This window comes from Plectropomus leopardus, chromosome 11 (assembly GCF_008729295.1).
Source record: "Plectropomus leopardus isolate mb chromosome 11, YSFRI_Pleo_2.0, whole genome shotgun sequence".
Classification (NCBI taxonomy): domain Eukaryota; kingdom Metazoa; phylum Chordata; class Actinopteri; order Perciformes; family Serranidae; genus Plectropomus; species Plectropomus leopardus.
Genome location: NC_056473.1, coordinates 30,920,130 through 30,941,584, shown reverse-complemented (window position 1 = coordinate 30,941,584; position 21,455 = coordinate 30,920,130). Strand labels below are relative to the sequence as shown.

Below are 21,455 nucleotides of genomic sequence, written 5' to 3'. Positions count from 1 at the left end.
AATACATTTGTTTCATATGAGGAAGAGTAGGTTTACCTTTGTGTAACAACTCATTTTGCTTACCAATCAGCTCAGGTTTGTGGTTGGTCATCATCTGGTAGAAGATGTGGTAGCCTCTTTCATCAGGAAGCTGGAATGTCACTCTAGACTTCTCCAGCAGATCTACAAATATTGTTCATAAGTCAGAGCCTGGCCAACTCTCAATTGTAGTCATTTGTTTTCAGTGAGTATTATTACTTACATGTCTCAATATCAGCACTAGCCAGTTTGCCAGTTGTGCCGAAATGAATTCTGATGAATTTACCCTGTTTGGAACAAAGGGATTTTTAATGTCTTACCACATTGGCAATCTTTAACGAGACTTTTGTTGTGCATAGAAATTTACCCCATACTTACGAAACGAGAGGAGTTGTCATTCCTCACAGTTTTGGCGTTACCATAGGCCTCCAGCAGGGGATTGGCTGCAATAATCTGATCCTCCAGGGAGCCCTATAGTCCAGATTTAGAATTGCTATCAGAAAATGACTATTTATTCTTTCCCACTGGAAAAATATTGCAAATTTAAAGATCCCAGAATTGTGATTATCATCCAGTGACATACCTTTGAGGTGTCCCTCTTCTTGTCTCCACCAACTGAGATGGTTGCAAAGTACTGGATGACACGCTTAGTGTTCACAGTCTTTCCAGCACCGGATTCTCCACTAGGTATAGACACAGATTTATCAGACATTATTATATAATTGAGATATCTGACTGTTTAACAAAGTCAATAAATGTAGATATTACAAACTTACGTGATCAAAACAGACTGGTTCTCTCTATCTGTTACATAAAAAGAAAAAAGATACTTTCATTGTTTTACCGCAACAAAAAACTCATATACTGATAAACTGTACATTATTATGATTATGAATGACATACCAGTAAGCATAAACTGATAGGCGTTGTCAGAGACGGAAAAGATATGGGGTGGAGCCTCCATACGCTTCTTGCCTCTGTAGGCAGCAACACATTCAGCATCGTACACTGGGAGCCACTTGTAGGGGTTCACAGTGGCACAGAACAACCCGGAGTAGGTCTAAAAGTTATCATAGAGATTCAACCATTAATTTAACGTGTCCTAAAAGTAAAGCCTTTTGCAATAATTATCTATTCTTCTTAGGCTGATAATCTTACGTAGATCATCCATGCTGCATAACGCTCTTTGAGGTTATACAGCACAGAGGCTTCATTGAGATGGGTCATCATGGCCATGTCCTCAATCTTGTCATACTTGGGAGGGTTCATTGGAAAGACGTCATCCTCTTTAACTGTCCTCTCCTGGAACAGAACATTTGTCATAATGAGTGGGTCACCTGGTCACCTTGAACTTCCAGTTGACTCTGACTTCATGATACCAACCTCTTGAGTCTCCAAGATTTTGACAGAGACTTTGCCACCGTCTTTCTTAACGATTGTGCCCTTTACGTACAGCTCCTTGGCATCGCTCACATAGCAGGCACTCTTGGCATCAAAAGGTTTGCTCTGAGCCTCAATTCTCTCCTTTTCTGGCTTACGGAGATAAATGGCAGCTTTGCCATAGACGGCCATCTCTGCGTCCGTACTCATGGTGGCGGCTGATGTCTGCGTAGCAAATCAAACAATGGCAATCTTAGAATGAACAACTATGTGGTACTTCAGGCATGTGTCCGAATAGTCCAGAATCACAGTCCAATCAAATAATTAACATATACCCATCAAACTGATGTCTGTGCATCAATAACTGAGCTCACCATAGCTCTGTCAGTATTATTTTCTCAGAACTGCCATCTTAGAATTTACTTTTAAGTTCATGTAATCAAACAGCATATGAACTTGAACATAATATATAAATTATATAAATTAAACAAACAATACACAAATTAAAACACATTGCAAAGAAATGCAAGAAGTTAGAGAAGATACCCCCCAACCCCTCCCAAGGCTCTAGAAAAAAAGAAAATAAAAATAAAAAAACAACTAAAGACTAGGATCTCCTGATTAAAATCGTATGTGCCGAGTAATTTAAAAGCAATATAAAAGTAAACACATCAGTTTATATAAGTTGTGAAACAACCAGATATTCCAATGAAAGGAAAAGCCTTCAGCAAAATCTACAAAGGGGCTCCAGGGTAAAACAATGTCCTTGTGATTTTTGCCTATTTTATACCTTAGCTTTTCCAAAGGTAAAAAACAAAAGCACCTCCGGCAACTACTGCATAAATGACGGTGCTTTGTTTGACTTTCAGTTTAAAAGGATAAGTCTGTGAGCAAGCAATTACGCAAAAGCCACTGCATTTGCTCATCAGCCTGTTAATTTGAGGTTTGAGGGTGGTACGCCAAAGATAGCTATATGAAAATAGGGGGTTATGGTCTGATTACAGATATGGGAGAATACCTCAAAAATATGTCCCCAGTAACTATTGAGGGAGGGTGAACTTAATATTTCATTACAGGTGGGCTTTAGCTTTACTCAAAGTCATTTTCATACTCATTTTTTACTCCGAATAAAATGCTAACCAATATTGTTGAGTTTTATTAAAACGTTTGAATGAATAATGTTGGACATTGAATGAAAGATGAAGATTTTACATATACATATAACACTTGCATCCTAAAGATAAGTAAAACCTTTAAATGGAGTCAGAGAGAAGTTGTCTTACCTGACCCTCTCTATTTCAAAAGTATTCACCAATCCTATAAGAAAAAAAATGTTGTTAGAGTAGGTGTAAAAACAAGACAACAAATGTTTCTGCAAGCATATGTTAAATAAAGAGTACAGTCAAACGGTGTAAAGCTTAAGAGAACAGTTTTACCACAAGCAGGAACTCACAGGTCTTCAGTGCCACACACTGTGTCCACAAGTAGCCTTTATATTGAATCAGATTTTAATGACACAGCACAAGCTAAATATGGTATACCTACCAAATGTGGTAAGCCAGATAGGCAGACATAAAAGACATGTTGTAATCATATCATCTGATGTTTCAGGTTTCAGTTTATATGGCCAGGTCTCGACTTTTGCTTAACTATAACTGTAATCGTTTATTTTAGGCTCTTGTACACCCTATTCATTTTACAGAAGGTATACCAATTTAGAAAGACAGTTGTGTTCTTTTTTCCCCCAAACTGTTTAATTATTTGAAATAAATCATTATAAATATTGTTTAAAATGTAATTATTTGTATGTAAGTTGTGTATAATATTTAATTTATTGAACTGTATGTCAGTCATACAGTTTAAACAATATAGGCATGTCATGACTAAAGTAAAATTTTTCTGTTTTACTTGTAAGTTTGATCTTCAGTTTTGTTTCAGCATGAGGCCATAGCAGTAAACAAGCACAGTAAGTACCAATTAAGTAAAGACACTATCAGTGGGAAAAGAAGATGAACCTGAAGGCTGATTATTCTCTGAAATATTCAGTTAAACATTTCTATTGAACACATAAAAGTCCCTTAACCCCCCCTCAGAAAACAGTTTGGTTCATCATGGCAACTGCAGAAAGCACAAAATTTTGCATGAAGCATGAGTTTTGTTTATTGCCCACAGTTGGCTGTATGTTTCAACTGGCTCCAGCATCTCACAGCAGCTGATGCTATGCATGTGTCTCCAAAATTAGACATAGGCGGTACACTTTTACAGACTGTGCTGCAGTTGCTTCATTGAGAGGATCAGTCAGAATTTGATGGTAATTAATGTTCTGTATTCTGCTTCACATCCACACAGGAAGACTGTTATGTACAAATCCCAGGTTTATAGGGTGAAATTGTTTGTAATAAGGCAGCCCTTATGGATGAACTGTTTCATTTCAAAATCCGATATAAGCTCACAACCCACTTGATTCCCCCCCCGACTGTAGATTTCAACAATAATATCAGTCAATATCAGCTCACGAGCTTTGAAGAGGGCGAAATTGCATCTAATTAAAACATGGGTCTCAATGGCGTAAAATAGCACCATTGTAACTGCCTGTGGTAATAAGGTCTTTGGTCTGGTCTTTGTGAATTAGATGGTGCTTGCATTGAGGCTTATTTGCATAGGAAGGGGCAATTTTGCGCCAAATGTTTACATACATGCAAATGGGACAAGCGCAGCCAAGAAGCTATCTGCTTGGCAGTATGATTTGCACGTATTTCACCCTTTGCATGTGCTATGTGGATTGCAACCTATCTCTTTCTCTGATTTGCACAGAATTACAATGACAATACTGAGTATTGAATTTGGTGGGGTAGACGCTCAATGGAGTAGACATATTGTTAGACACGTTAACCGCACCACCTGAATCCTCTACACAATGCCTCCTAAGACTGCAACCAAGACAAATGATAAACTGCACTGAAATAAACAACACCAGATGGAAGCTTGAGCAAGAAAAGTTTTGGTGTGCTAGCGAAAACTCACAGGAATAATCCTGTAACAATGGAGACAGATTCCACAGCGGCATCAAAGGAACCCTCACAATCAAACCTGCTTCTTGTAATAACAAACTAAAGACCAAATGTGTCAGTTTCTCAACTCAGATTCATAAGCTTCAGTCAGGTGATATGCAGACCAGAGAGCATGTTGTATTGCTTGAAACTGGCATCGGCAACCACCTCAGTCAGTCAGAGGAGTCACTTTGTACCTCCCCCATGTCCGAAATAAAACTCATGAAAGCCAAGCTAGAAACACTGAAAATCAGATCTAGATGCCACAATATCAGAATCGTCCAGATCCCATTGGTAATTGAGCGAGGGAAACCTACAGAATTTATTACGTAGCTGATACCGTCTGTATACTTTGATGTGCAGTTCATAGTTCACTGTGCCCCCCCCCCCGGTCTCTTGCTGCCAGGCCTCTTGACGGCGGTTGCCTAGTTGTGCTGGGAGCTAGACTTAAACAATTCAAGATCATACATAGACTCCCCTACACAAAAGCAGGTCTCCATGCTTTATATCCTAATGTCTCTCCTCTATGTGATGAATGCAAACAGGAAATGGGTATCCTTGCCCATCAACTATGGCTGTACTCCAAGCTCCACTCCTTCTGGTCTTTTATATGTGATTATATATCCAAGGTTTATAGTAAAACAATAACACCAGACCCCTTTCTTGCCATATTTGGATTACCTTAGACCTCTTCCACTGATAATCACACTGCTCAGGCTCTCTCGCTCTGCACCCTGCAAAACGCCTCATTTTACAACACTGGAATTCAGAGTCTAGCCCACATTCCAGCAATGACTGAGGAAGCCTGGAAATGTGATACATATAGAAGACCTCTGATGTAAACTTGCCAACAAGGAAATATTTACCTTTCTAAAAATCTGGAAACCTTTTTTCAACAAATTGTCTACAACCCAGCAGAAATGAATTGACTCATATCTTGGAAGCTTGACGTGAGATGGGTTGATCCTCTCCATGGCGCATCGCATCCCTTTTTCTGTGATCTCCATGTTGCTAGTTTTTTTTTTTTTGATTTCTCTTCCTCCTTTATACTGATAATAACCTCTGTTTTTTCAAAGTGCATTATTTTGTTTTAAATTTATCTTTAACGTTCCCCTTTTTCTCATTGGTTGCTACTTTCTTTCTTTGTTATTTGCCTCAGATGTGCATTATTATATTTTATGTTGGATGCAGAGTGCTGCCATTTCAGTGTATACATTACTTGTGCTTAAAAAGCTCAATAAAGACACTTAAAAAACCCCAACAACAAATGGTTACAGCAGGTATTAGTGTCGTACAGTATACTTTTGGTCTCATACTCTTTGTAACTAGCCTTTGTGATAAGGATTTTAGACATTTTTTTCAGCTGTGTCACAAATTATGCAAATTTTTACAAAACAATTAGACAATAAGATCAAAATAACACAGACAATGCAATTTAAGGTCAAAAAATATTTTATTATGGAATATTTCACTTCATATTATATGATTAGAAACAGACCATCAGCTGAAATGCTTTACTCTGATGCTTCTTTTCCCTGTAAGGATTTAAGAAAAGACAAAAAACAGTTAGGGCATACAGGTGATATGGGCCTATATAGTACATGTAATAGTCTGTGAAATATTTTTCTGTCGTTAACTTTATGAACCAATTGTGGTATTTTTTTTAGTATTGCAAGGCATACATTAGAGTGGGAGGAAATGCATTTAAGTTAGTATTCATTTAGCTGAAATATTTATATATTTACCTTGCCAGTGTCACGGCTCTTTGCCCTCAGTTTGTTGACCTGGGACTCTGCAATGTCAGCACGCTCCTCGGCTTCCTCCAGTTCATGCTGAATTTTCCTGCACTTGGACAGATGAACATTGGCCTGCTCCTCCTGAAAAAACATGTAATTTGACATTTTTTGTGTGTCCAAAAAAAGCAAAGGTCTGTTTTGTGCCATATAACAATTCCACAGTATTACATTTTCAGCATTGAAAATGTATATATTGTCCTTACCGCCTCCTCAGCCTGCCTCTTGTAGGCCTTCACCTTGAGCTGCAACTTATCAACCAGATCCTGCAGTCTGGTAATGTTTTTCTTGTCCTCCTCAGTCTGTTAAAGATAGTTTAAAAGTTAAGTACAAAATAAATGTACATGTTGACTTGATTTTTAGTAATAAGCATACTATGTCAAGTGGATTTGTATGTTAATTAACAAAGTGACTGTACCTGATAGGTGAGCTCCTTCACCCTCCTCTCATATTTGCGGACACCCTTAACAGCATCTGCTCCACGTCTCTGCTCACCTTCAACCTCTGCCTCCAGCTCACGCACCTTCAAAGAACCAGAAGACAATAAGTATCCATCGCCCCTCCCCAAAATTATGCTTCATCTGTGGAAATTCTCATCATGACTTTCTCACCCTAGACTCAAGTTTCTGGAGCTGCTTCTTGCCACCCTTCATGGCCAGATTCTCTGCCTCATCCAGGCGGTGCTGCAGGTCCTTAACAGTGACCTCCAGGTTCTTCTTCATCCTCTCCAGGTGAGCGCTAGTATCCTGCTCCTTCTTCAGCTCCTCAGCCATCATAGCAGCCTTGAGGAGATAGCATAAAATGTTAATTAGAAATATGCTGAAAAGGCAAAGGAAACATATAACAAAGGAGTAAGAATGACTGAAATTTAAACCTACATCAGTGATGGCCTTCTTAGCCTTATCCTCTGCGTTCCTTGCTTCCTGAACAGTGTCATCGACTTCACTCTGAACCTGGACCAGGTCAGACTCAAGCTTCTTCTTGGTGTTCAGAAGGCTTGTGTTCTAAAAGGTAAATTGATTTAGACATTTTATTAATCACATAGTTCATGTTCACATTAACGTCTTATTAGGTTTTTAAATGAATGCATGAATGATTGGATATTTATACCTGAGAGTGCAGAAGTCCAAACACGCTCACTGGCGTCCACCAGCTCCTGCTCAGCAACTTTGCGGCTTCTCTCTGTCTGTTCGAGAGCAGCTCTAAGTTCCTCAATTTCAGCGATCATGAGACCGTTCCTGCGTTCTACCATAGCAGCTTGTTCCTTGAAGTCTTCCTGGGCTCTGACGGCATCATCAAGGTGCAATTGTGCATCCTGAAGAAAAACAATCAGAAAAACTATCAATAAAAAAAGATCTGCACTGCCCATAGTCTGTGCAACATCTCTGTCTTACAATACCTTGAGCTGTGCCTGCACATTCCTCAGCTGCTTCTGGGACTCAGCAGCCTGGCGATTGGCGTGGCTCAGCTGAATCTCCATCTCATTCAGGTCTCCCTCCATCTTCTTCTTGATTCTCAGGGCATCATTCTGCTTCTGACCTCAGAATCCAGAGTGCTCTGCATGGAGTCAATCACTCTCTGGCTGTTCCTCTTGATCTGCTCCATCTCCTCATCTTTCTCTGCCAGCTTCCTGTCCACCTCACCCTTAATCTGGTTGAGCTCAAGCTGGACACGCAGGATCTTAGACTCCTCATGTTCCAGAGTTCCCTGATCATATCAAAGAATGAAATGTTAATGTGTTACTTCAAACCTTTTACAGTATATTTTTCAATGATTTGTATTTTTTGTTTTCAAAAGTTTTCCCTGGAAAAAAGTGTACCTCAGCCTCCTCAAGAGCTGTCTGGATCTCAGCCTTCTCTGTCTCCACCTGCTTCTTAGACTTCTCCAGCTCGTGGATGCTCTTTCCAGTCTCACCAATCTGTTCAGTCAGATCTGAGATCTCCTCTGTAGAGAGATACATGTGTTTCTTATTAAGCCTTAAAAAATATAAACAGTGTATTGTAGGATGTGCACATGTCGAATACAATGTAACCGTTATATAAGGTAGAACTTACGCTGCAGGTTCTTGTTTTCACGCTTCATGGTCTCCAGCTGATCCAGAGCTTCCTCATAAGAGTTCTTCATCTTGAACAGCTCAGTGCTGAGAGAACGAGCCTCCTTCTGAGCTCCCTCAAGCTCTGCCTGACCCTCCTCGTACTTCTGTTTCCACTCTCTGCCAACACCTGAACAACACAGTTAATACAGTTCAGTTAGCTATTTAGCAATGTGAAGACAATTAAATGTATCTATTTCAGTGTTTGTATGGCTTGGCTAGACAAAGTAAACAATGCTACCTTGTCAAAGTTCCTCTGCTTCTTGTCCAGGTTGGCAGCCAGCCCATTGGCCCTCTCCACATCAATCATGAGGTCCTCCACCTCGCTCTGGAGCCTCTGTTTGGTCTTCTCAAGAGAAGCACACTTGGAATTCACTGCCTCAATCTGCTCCTCAGCCTCCTGAAGGCGCTGGGCCAGCTTCTTCCTGTTTGAAAAATCAAAGATTTTTCTTTCAGTAATAAGGTACCTGGTACCTAATTTTTAAAGTAATTTGTTAAATCTATTTAATGTAAGTATTGATACCAGTGATGCAATTGTAAGTTGAGGTATGCTAAAAATTTGCACCTCTGAGCTGGCCATTAGATTGTTTGAATGTTACTCACTTGGCTTCCTCAAGTTCCTCAGTGCGCTGGATAGCATCAGTTTCATACTTGGATCTCACTGAGCCACCTCACTGTTGGCCTTGGACATACCACGCTGCAGCTCAGCCTTGGCTTCCTGCTCCTCCTCAAACTGCTCCCTCAGCAGGTCACAGTCATGGCGGGCTGATTGCAATCCATGGGCAAGAGCATTCTTGGCCTGGTGTAAGATATAATATTGAGGTTATACAATTCCTAAATCCCAACTGAGTATTACAAATGCACACAGTCTCTTACCTTAACCTCCTCTTCAACGTGTCTCTTCAGCTCCTCAATCTGCTGTGTGAAGGCCTGTTTGCCTCTGGTCAGCTGGGAGACAAGAGCTTCTTTCTCCTCAAGTTGACGGCTGAACTCACCTTGTAAGAAATATGTCATGATACATTAGTTTGTGTTATGTTTCTGAATAATACACAGCAGATCAATTGGTGATAATCTGTATATACCATTTTCTGTCAGGAGACGGGCTTTCTGTGCGCTTGCGTCATTGATTTGACGAACATTTTCATCATTCTTGGTCTTCAGTTCGCTAAGTTGGTCCTCAAGAGTGCGGCACATCTTTTCAAGATTTCCCTAACGAGGAAGAAGCGAGATGAGATCAGTGATAAGATGGTATTTATAATATTACCTTATTTAGTATAGCAATTTGGGTATTAAAATAGCACTTAAAATATTATGTACCTTTGCTTTAGCAACATTCTCCATGTTGCTGGAGAGGTCATCAATCTCCATCTTGTATTCACTCTTTTCCTTCTCAAGCTTCTGCTTGACACGCTGGAGATTGTCGATCTGCTCTCCCAGCTCAGCAACGCTGTCAGCCTGCTTCTTGCGAAGAGCAGCAGCAGTGGCTTCATGCTGCAGAGTGGACTCCTCAAGGTCACGACGGAGCTTCTGGAACTCAGCTTCACGCTTCTTGTTCATCTCAATCTGAGCAGCGGTGGCACCACCAGCCTCCTCCAGCCTCTCGCTGATCTCCTCAAGTTCCCTGGAGAGGTCAGCTCTCTGCTTCTCAACCTTGGCACGAGCAGCACGCTCAGCCTCAATCTCCTCCTCCAGTTCCTCAATACGGGCCTGTTGAATGAAGGTGTTATGTCTTTCAGTAAACTTTTACTTTGAATACACAGAAAGGGCATTTGAACTAAGCAGTAATGTTTTGTGTCACAGAATTTGTCACCTGAAGCTCCTTAATCTTCTTCTGGAGCTGAGCACCCATTGACTGCTCATCTTCAATCTTGCTAAGGAGCTGACTGATTTCAAAGTCCTTCCTGTAAGAATAATAGATGAGAACACATAGAGTTTAGGCATTTGAGCACATTGTGTAAAAGAGTGGTTAGATTATAATAAAAGAAACAAACAAACAAACAAACAATGTACAAAACAAAACTACTTTACTTCTTAAGTTTCTCATCAGACTGCTGCTTGTCATTCTCAAGATCCATGATGGATTCCTGGGCCAGTTTCAGATCACCCTCAAGCTTCCTCTTGGCTCTCTCAAGGTCCATGCGCAGTTTCTTCTCTTGCTCCAGAGAACCCTCAAGCTGAGGAATAATATGAGTTTTTAATAATCATATTCAAGAAAAATGTTGCCTTTCCATTTGAAGTGACTTTGTAAACTTACATCATCCACTTGCTGCTCAAGCTTGGTCTTGGCCTTGGTCAGAGTGTTGACTTTGTCCTCCTCGGCCTGCAGGTCATCAAGAGTCTGCTGATGAGCCTCCTGAAGGGCTTTCTTTTCCTTGGTCAGCTTGGCAATGCTCTCATCCTGAGAGGCCATCTCCTCAGTCAGGTTCTTCACCTAAGTGTGCAAGAAAGATCTTGTCATTAAATTGTAATCATTATAATCTTACTTGACTTGCTGGACAGAGTTTTATTTACAAACCTTGTTCTCAGTGGCATGTTTCTCTTTCTCCACTTTGGCCAAGGTAAGCTCCAGGTCATCAATGTCCTTCTTGAGCTCAGAGCATTCATCCTCCAGCTTTCTCTTCTTGGCAGTAAGCTCAGCATTGATTTCCTCTTCATCCTCCAGTCTCTCAGTTGTCTCTTTGAGTTTGGCCTCCAGCTGGATCTTACTCTTGATAAGTCCCTCGCATCTCTCCTCAGCATCTGACAGATTCTCTGCTTCCTGTAGTGAATTTGATGAAAATAGCTGTTAGCACATCAACATTGAAAAAACATGAAAAAGCACAACTGTCTGTTGATATATACGCACAGATGCAACTTGCAGCTGCAGATCATTCTTCTCCTGCAGAAGGGACACCATTTTCTCCTCCAGTTCCTTCTTCTTGGCCAGGGCAGCAGCCAAGTCACTTGTCATCTTCTCGTAGTTCTCCTTCATGTTTTGCAGTTCCTTCTCAGTTTCAGCACTCTTCAGCAGAGGCTTGATCTTGTAGTACACCTTCATCCATGGCCAGTGTTTCACATTCATGAATGAGCGGACATTGTACTGAATGGTATAAATGGCTTCCCTGCAGAGAATAAGAGGCTGTTATGGACAATGTTGTTTAGAATTTTTCATACCATCATTCAGAATGAGTTGTTTTCAACATGCCTCCTTTCCATCATCTTGACAAACTCCTTTCTCATGAGGTAAGCACGGCACAAAGCCTGAGTCATGGTGACCAGAGTAGCCAGTTTTTCATCTCTCATCTCCTCTAGGACACCCAGCAGACCGGCCTTAAAGAACACCTGAATCGACACAAAAAAGAAATAAATACAGAATAATCTCAGATAGTGAATACCTCACCTATCCCACATGGTTGAAGCGTTCCAAGGCAATGGGGTTTTATGAAATGAGATGTGCTGGCTACTCATCCTTTGTATCAACATTTGATTACTCATTCCTTCACACCAAATTCATTACATACAATACATAGTAAGATATTCCAGTTTATTAATATCAATGTATACAATGTATTCATGAATAATTAATAGGAAACAATTAATCACACTGGACTTAACAACGTAACAATTCATGACTGAAATAAGGAAAGCATAGTGCTTACTTTGGTGTGTCCGAATCTGTACTCATCGTGGTTAACTCATCGTGGTTAACATCAATTGACCCAAGCAGCTTCTCTGAAGCCTTCTTGTTGTCAATGAACTGGCCCTCAGGAATGACGCTGGCATTCAGCACCTTGTACCTTTTATGAGAGAGAGTTAATGGTCATTGTGAGCATTTTCTTTTAATAATCTACATCAAAAGTCTATTAAAATAATAACTGATACCTCTGCTTGAAGTCACCATAGAGGATCCTGCTGGGGAAACCTTTTCTGCAGATTCTGATACCCTCCAGCACACCGTTACACCTGAGCTGGTGGATGACCAGGAAGTTCTCCATCAGACCTGACAAAAAAAAAAAAAAGAAATTTCTCAATTACTTATTTTGAAGGAATAATCACTTTGTTGATGAACACAAAATTAAGTAAACCACACTAACCAAACCCAACTAATTAACAATAAAAACTAACAAGAGGTTATGTTCTCCATTTACCTGGAGTCTTTGACTCATTAGGAATCAGGCAGCGCACAAAGTGAGGATGGGTGCTCCTCAAGTTAGTCATCAGCTTGCCCAAGTTCTCCTGTAGATCCAGAATGATGAGTGTTATCCAGAGTGTAGTTGACGTTTTAAATGAGATAGAGTGTAGAGCATCGTCGTGTCGTGATCTCTCTCCAACAACAACAACGGAGGGAGGAAAATGAGAGAGAATCACGACATGAAAAGTCGACGGATGGTTCTACATATCTCAGTTAAAACTCAACCTACACGCTCTGGGATATAGACACTCATACATTCTGGATGCTACAAGAGAACTTGGGCAAGCTGATGACTAACTTGAGGAGCACCCTCCTCACTTTGTGCGCTGCCTGATTCCTAATGAGTCAAAGACTCCAGGTAAATGGGAACATAACCTCTTGTTAGTTTTTATTGTTAATTAGTTGGGTTTGGTTAGTGTGGTTTACTTAATTTTGTGTTCATCAACAAAGTGATTATTCCTTCAAAATAAGTAATTGAGAAATTTCTTTTTTTTTTTTTTGTCAGGTCTGATGGAGAACTTCCTGGTCATCCACCAGCTCAGGTGTAACGGTGTGCTGGAGGGTATCAGAATCTGCAGAAAAGGTTTCCCCAGCAGGATCCTCTATGGTGACTTCAAGCAGAGGTATCAGTTATTATTTTAATAGACTTTTGATGTAGATTATTAAAAGAAAATGCTCACAATGACCATTAACTCTCTCATAAAAGGTACAAGGTGCTGAATGCCAGCGTCATTCCTGAGGGCCAGTTCATTGACAACAAGAAGGCTTCAGAGAAGCTGCTTGGGTCAATTGATGTTAACCACGATGAGTACAGATTCGGACACACCAAAGTAAGCACTATGCTTTCCTTATTTCAGTCATGAATTGTTACGTTGTTAAGTCCAGTGTGATTAATTGTTTCCTATTAATTATTCATGAATACATTGTATACATTGATATTAATAAACTGGAATATCTTACTATGTATTGTATGTAATGAATTTGGTGTGAAGGAATGAGTAATCAAATGTTGATACAAAGGATGAGTAGCCAGCACATCTCATTTCATAAAACCCCATTGCCTTGGAACGCTTCAACCATGTGGGATAGGTGAGGTATTCACTATCTGAGATTATTCTGTATTTATTTCTTTTTTGTGTCGATTCAGGTGTTCTTTAAGGCCGGTCTGCTGGGTGTCCTAGAGGAGATGAGAGATGAAAAACTGGCTACTCTGGTCACCATGACTCAGGCTTTGTGCCGTGCTTACCTCATGAGAAAGGAGTTTGTCAAGATGATGGAAAGGAGGCATGTTGAAAACAACTCATTCTGAATGATGGTATGAAAAATTCTAAACAACATTGTCCATAACAGCCTCTTATTCTCTGCAGGGAAGCCATTTATACCATTCAGTACAATGTCCGCTCATTCATGAATGTGAAACACTGGCCATGGATGAAGGTGTACTACAAGATCAAGCCTCTGCTGAAGAGTGCTGAAACTGAGAAGGAACTGCAAAACATGAAGGAGAACTACGAGAAGATGACAAGTGACTTGGCTGCTGCCCTGGCCAAGAAGAAGGAACTGGAGGAGAAAATGGTGTCCCTTCTGCAGGAGAAGAATGATCTGCAGCTGCAAGTTGCATCTGTGCGTATATATCAACAGACAGTTGTGCTTTTTCATGTTTTTTCAATGTTGATGTGCTAACAGCTATTTTCATCAAATTCACTACAGGAAGCAGAGAATCTGTCAGATGCTGAGGAGAGATGCGAGGGACTTATCAAGAGTAAGATCCAGCTGGAGGCCAAACTCAAAGAGACAACTGAGAGACTGGAGGATGAAGAGGAAATCAATGCTGAGCTTACTGCCAAGAAGAGAAAGCTGGAGGATGAATGCTCTGAGCTCAAGAAGGACATTGATGACCTGGAGCTTACCTTGGCCAAAGTGGAGAAAGAGAAACATGCCACTGAGAACAAGGTTTGTAAATAAAACTCTGTCCAGCAAGTCAAGTAAGATTATAATGATTACAATTTAATGACAAGATCTTTCTTGCACACTTAGGTGAAGAACCTGACTGAGGAGATGGCCTCTCAGGATGAGAGCATTGCCAAGCTGACCAAGGAAAAGAAAGCCCTTCAGGAGGCTCATCAGCAGACTCTTGATGACCTGCAGGCCGAGGAGGACAAAGTCAACACTCTGACCAAGGCCAAGACCAAGCTTGAGCAGCAAGTGGATGATGTAAGTTTACAAAGTCACTTCAAATGGAAAGGCAACATTTTTCTTGAATATGATTATTAAAAACTCATATTATTCCTCAGCTTGAGGGTTCTCTGGAGCAAGAGAAGAAACTGCGCATGGACCTTGAGAGAGCCAAGAGGAAGCTTGAGGGTGATCTGAAACTGGCCCAGGAATCCATCATGGATCTTGAGAATGACAAGCAGCAGTCTGATGAGAAACTTAAGAAGTAAAGTAGTTTTGTTTTGTACATTGTTTGTTTGTTTGTTTGTTTCTTTTATTATAATCTAACCACTCTTTTACACAATGTGCTCAAATGCCTAAACTCTATGTGTTCTCATCTATTATTCTTACAGGAAGGACTTTGAAATCAGTCAGCTCCTTAGCAAGATTGAAGATGAGCAGTCAATGGGTGCTCAGCTCCAGAAGAAGATTAAGGAGCTTCAGGTGACAAATTCTGTGACACAAAACATTACTGCTTAGTTCAAATGCCCTTTCTGTGTATTCAAAGTAAAAGTTTACTGAAAGACATAACACCTTCATTCAACAGGCCCGTATTGAGGAACTGGAGGAGGAGATTGAGGCTGAGCGTGCTGCTCGTGCCAAGGTTGAGAAGCAGAGAGCTGACCTCTCCAGGGAACTTGAGGAGATCAGCGAGAGGCTGGAGGAGGCTGGTGGTGCCACCGCTGCTCAGATTGAGATGAACAAGAAGCGTGAAGCTGAGTTCCAGAAGCTCCGTCGTGACCTTGAGGAGTCCACTCTGCAGCATGAAGCCACTGCTGCTGCTCTTCGCAAGAAGCAGGCTGACAGCGTTGCTGAGCTGGGAGAGCAGATCGACAATCTCCAGCGTGTCAAGCAGAAGCTTGAGAAGGAAAAGAGTGAATACAAGATGGAGATTGATGACCTCTCTCCAGCAACATGGAGAATGTTGCTAAAGCAAAGGTACATAATATTTTAAGTGCTATTTTAATACCCAAATTGCTATACTAAATAAGGTAATATTATAAATACCATCTTATCACTGATCTCATCTCGCTTCTTCCTCGTTAGGGAAATCTTGAAAAGATGTGCCGCACTCTTGAGGACCAACTTAGCGAACTGAAGACCAAGAATGATGAAAATGTTCGTCAAATCAATGACGCAAGCGCACAGAAAGCCCGTCTCCTGACAGAAAATGGTATATACAGATTATCACCAATTGATCTGCTGTGTATTATTCAGAAACATAACACAAACTAATGTATCATGACATATTTCTTACAAGGTGAGTTCAGCCGTCAACTTGAGGAGAAAGAAGCTCTTGTCTCCCAGCTGACCAGAGGCAAACAGGCCTTCACACAGCAGATTGAGGAGCTGAAGAGACACGTTGAAGAGGAGGTTAAGGTAAGAGACTGTGTGCATTTGTAATACTCAGTTGGGATTTAGGAATTGTATAACCTCAATATTATATCTTACACCAGGCCAAGAATGCTCTTGCCCATGGATTGCAATCAGCCCGCCATGACTGTGACCTGCTGAGGGAGCAGTTTGAGGAGGAGCAGGAAGCCAAGGCTGAGCTGCAGCGTGGTATGTCCAAGGCCAACAGTGAGGTGGCTCAGTGGAGATCCAAGTATGAAACTGATGCTATCCAGCGCACTGAGGAACTTGAGGAAGCCAAGTGAGTAACATTCAAACAATCTAATGGCCAGCTCAGAGGTGCAAATTTTTAGCATACCTCAACTTACAATTGCATCACTGGTATCAATACTTACATTAAATAGATTTAACAAATTACTTTAAAAAATTAGGTACCAGGTACCTTATTACTGAAAGAAAAATCTTTGATTTTTCAAACAGGAAGAAGCTGGCCCAGCGCCTTCAGGAGGCTGAGGAGCAGATTGAGGCAGTGAATTCCAAGTGTGCTTCTCTTGAGAAGACCAAACAGAGGCTCCAGAGCGAGGTGGAGGACCTCATGATTGATGTGGAGAGGGCCAATGGGCTGGCTGCCAACCTGGACAAGAAGCAGAGGAACTTTGACAAGGTAGCATTGTTTACTTTGTCTAGCCAAGCCATACAAACACTGAAATAGATACATTTAATTGTCTTCACATTGCTAAATAGCTAACTGAACTGTATTAACTGTGTTGTTCAGGTGTTGGCAGAGTGGAAACAGAAGTACGAGGAGGGTCAGGCAGAGCTTGAGGGAGCTCAGAAGGAGGCTCGTTCTCTCAGCACTGAGCTGTTCAAGATGAAGAACTCTTATGAGGAAGCTCTGGATCAGCTGGAGACCATGAAGCGTGAAAACAAGAACCTGCAGCGTAAGTTCTACCTTATATAACGGTTACATTGTATTCGACATGTGCACATCCTACAATACACTGTTTATATTTTTTAAGGCTTAATAAGAAACACATGTATCTCTCTACAGAGGAGATCTCAGATCTGACTGAACAGATTGGTGAGACTGGAAAGAGCATCCACGAGCTGGAGAAGTCTAAGAAGCAGGTGGAGACAGAGAAGGCTGAGATCCAGACAGCTCTTGAGGAGGCTGAGGTACACTTTTTTCCAGGGAAAACTTTTGAAAACAAAAAATACAAATCATTGAAAAATATACTGTAAAAGGTTTGAAGTAACACATTAACATTTCATTCTTTGATATGATCAGGGAACTCTGGAACATGAGGAGTCTAAGATCCTGCGTGTCCAGCTTGAGCTCAACCAGATTAAGGGTGAGGTGGACAGGAAGCTGGCAGAGAAAGATGAGGAGATGGAGCAGATCAAGAGGAACAGCCAGAGAGTGATTGACTCCATGCAGAGCACTCTGGATTCTGAGGTCAGAAGCAGGAATGATGCCCTGAGAATCAAGAAGAAGATGGAGGGAGACCTGAATGAGATGGAGATTCAGCTGAGCCACGCCAATCGCCAGGCTGCTGAGTCCCAGAAGCAGCTGAGGAATGTGCAGGCACAGCTCAAGGTATTGTAAGACAGAGATGTTGCACAGACTATGGGCAGTGCAGATCTTTTTTTATTGATAGTTTTTCTGATTGTTTTTCTTCAGGATGCACAATTGCACCTTGATGATGCCGTCAGAGCCCAGGAAGACTTCAAGGAACAAGCTGCTATGGTAGAACGCAGGAACGGTCTCATGATCGCTGAAATTGAGGAACTTAGAGCTGCTCTCGAACAGACAGAGAGAAGCCGCAAAGTTGCTGAGCAGGAGCTGGTGGACGCCAGTGAGCGTGTTGGACTTCTGCACTCTCAGGTATAAATATCCAATCATTCATGCATTCATTTAAAAACCTAATAAGACGTTAATGTGAACATGAACTATGTGATTAATAAAATGTCTAAATCAATTTACCTTTTAGAACACAAGCCTTCTGAACACCAAGAAGAAGCTTGAGTCTGACCTGGTCCAGGTTCAGAGTGAAGTCGATGACACTGTTCAGGAAGCAAGGAACGCAGAGGATAAGGCTAAGAAGGCCATCACTGATGTAGGTTTAAATTTCAGTCATTCTTACTCCTTTGTTATATGTTTCCTTTGCCTTTTCAGCATATTTCTAATTAACATTTTATGCTATCTCCTCAAGGCTGCTATGATGGCTGAGGAGCTGAAGAAGGAGCAGGATACTAGCGCTCACCTGGAGAGGATGAAGAAGAACCTGGAGGTCACTGTTAAGGACCTGCAGCACCGCCTGGATGAGGCAGAGAATCTGGCCATGAAGGGTGGCAAGAAGCAGCTCCAGAAACTTGAGTCTAGGGTGAGAAAGTCATGATGAGAATTTCCACAGATGAAGCATAATTTTGGGGAGGGGCGATGGATACTTATTGTCTTCTGGTTCTTTGAAGGTGCGTGAGCTGGAGGCAGAGGTTGAAGGTGAGCAGAGACGTGGAGCAGATGCTGTTAAGGGTGTCCGCAAATATGAGAGGAGGGTGAAGGAGCTCACCTATCAGGTACAGTCACTTTGTTAATTAACATACAAATCCACTTGACATAGTATGCTTATTACTAAAAATCAAGTCAACATGTACATTTATTTTGTACTTAACTTTTAAACTATCTTTAACAGACTGAGGAGGACAAGAAAAACATTACCAGACTGCAGGATCTGGTTGATAAGTTGCAGCTCAAGGTGAAGGCCTACAAGAGGCAGGCTGAGGAGGCGGTAAGGACAATATATACATTTTCAATGCTGAAAATGTAATACTGTGGAATTGTATATGGCACAAAACAGACCTTTGCTTTTTTTGGACACACAAAAAATGTCAAATTACATGTTTTTTCAGGAGGAGCAGGCCAATGTTCATCTGTCCAAGTGCAGGAAAATTCAGCATGAACTGGAGGAAGCCGAGGAGCGTGCTGACATTGCAGAGTCCCAGGTCAACAAACTGAGGGCAAAGAGCCGTGACACTGGCAAGGTAAATATATAAATATTTCAGCTAAATGAATACTAACTTAAATGCATTTCCTCCCACTCTAATGTATGCCTTGCAATACTAAAAAAAATACCACAATTGGTTCATAAAGTTAACGACAGAAAAATATTTCACAGACTATTACATGTACTATATAGGCCCATATCACCTGTATGCCCTAACTGTTTTTTGTCTTTTCTTAAATCCTTACAGGGAAAAGAAGCATCAGAGTAAAGCATTTCAGCTGATGGTCTGTTTCTAATCATATAATATGAAGTGAAATATTCCATAATAAAATATTTTTTGACCTTAAATTGCATTGTCTGTGTTATTTTGATCTTATTGTCTAATTGTTTTGTAAAAATTTGCATAATTTGTGACACAGCTGAAAAAAATGTCTAAAATCCTTATCACAAAGGCTAGTTACAAAGAGTATGAGACCAAAAGTATACTGTACGACACTAATACCTGCTGTAAACCATTTGTTGTTGGGGTTTTTTAAGTGTCTTTATTGAGCTTTTTAAGCACAAGTAATGTATACACTGAAATGGCAGCACTCTGCATCCAACATAAAAATATAATAATGCACATCTGAGGCAAATAACAAAGAAAGAAAGTAGCAACCAATGAGAAAAAGGGAACGTTAAAGATAAATTTAAAACAAAATAATGCACTTTGAAAAAAACAGAGGTTATTATCAGTATAAAGGAGGAAGAGAAATCAAAAAAAAAAAAACTAGCAACATGGAGATCACAGAAAAAGGGATGCGATGCGCCATGGAGAGGATCAACCCATCTCACGTCAAGCTTCCAAGATATGAGTCAATTCATTTCTGCTGGGTTGTAGACAATTTGTTGAAAAAAGGTTTCCAGATTTTTAGAAAGGTAAATATTTCCTTGTTGGCAAGTTTACATCAGAGGTCTTCTATATGTATCACATTTCCAGGCTTCTCAGTCATTGCTGGAATGTGGGCTAGACTCTGAATTCCAGTGTTGTAAAATGAGGCGTTTTGCAGGGTGCAGAGCGAGAGAGCCTGAGCAGTGTGATTATCAGTGGAAGAGGTCTAAGGTAATCCAAATATGGCAAGAAAGGGGTCTGGTGTTATTGTTTTACTATAAACCTTGGATATATAATCACATATAAAAGACCAGAAGGAGTGGAGCTTGGAGTACAGCCATAGTTGATGGGCAAGGATACCCATTTCCTGTTTGCATTCATCACATAGAGGAGAGACATTAGGATATAAAGCATGGAGACCTGCTTTTGTGTAGGGGAGTCTATGTATGATCTTGAATTGTTTAAGTCTAGCTCCCAGCACAACTAGGCAACCGCCGTCAAGAGGCCTGGCAGCAAGAGACCGGGGGGGGGGGCACAGTGAACTATGAACTGCACATCAAAGTATACAGACGGTATCAGCTACGTAATAAATTCTGTAGGTTTCCCTCGCTCAATTACCAATGGGATCTGGACGATTCTGATATTGTGGCATCTAGATCTGATTTTCAGTGTTTCTAGCTTGGCTTTCATGAGTTTTATTTCGGACATGGGGGAGGTACAAAGTGACTCCTCTGACTGACTGAGGTGGTTGCCGATGCCAGTTTCAAGCAATACAACATGCTCTCTGGTCTGCATATCACCTGACTGAAGCTTATGAATCTGAGTTGAGAAACTGACACATTTGGTCTTTAGTTTGTTATTACAAGAAGCAGGTTTGATTGTGAGGGTTCCTTTGATGCCGCTGTGGAATCTGTCTCCATTGTTACAGGATTATTCCTGTGAGTTTTCGCTAGCACACCAAAACTTTTCTTGCTCAAGCTTCCATCTGGTGTTGTTTATTTCAGTGCAGTTTATCATTTGTCTTGGTTGGCAGTCTTAGGAGGCATTGTGTAGAGGATTCAGGTGGTGCGGTTAACGTGTCTAACAATATGTCTACTCCATTGAGCGTGTACCCCACCAAATTCAATACTCAGTATTGTCATTGTAATTCTGTGCAAATCAGAGAAAGAGATAGGTTGCAATCCACATAGCACATGCAAAGGGTGAAATACGTGCAAATCATACTGCCAAGCAGATAGCTTCTTGGCTGCGCTTGTCCCATTTGCATGTATGTAAACATTTGGCGCAAAATTGCCCCTTCCTATGCAAATAAGCCTCAATGCAAGCACCATCTAATTCACAAAGACCAGACCAAAGACCTTATTACCACAGGCAGTTACAATGGTGCTATTTTACGCCATTGAGACCCATGTTTTTAATTAGATGCAATTTCGCCCTCTTCAAAGCTCGTGAGCTGATATTGACTGATATTATTGTTGAAATCTACAGTCGGGGGGGGAATCAAGTGG

At 41.0% G+C, this 21,455-nt stretch overlaps 2 pseudogenes; one reads left to right on the top strand and one right to left on the bottom strand.

Annotated features, from left to right (window-relative positions):
• LOC121950199 overlaps positions 1-19,344 on the top strand; it is a 22,152-nt pseudogene extending 2,808 nt beyond the window's left edge.
• Positions 5,963-12,525, bottom strand: LOC121949777 (annotated as a pseudogene).
• Positions 19,345-21,455: the final 2,111 nt, after the last annotated feature.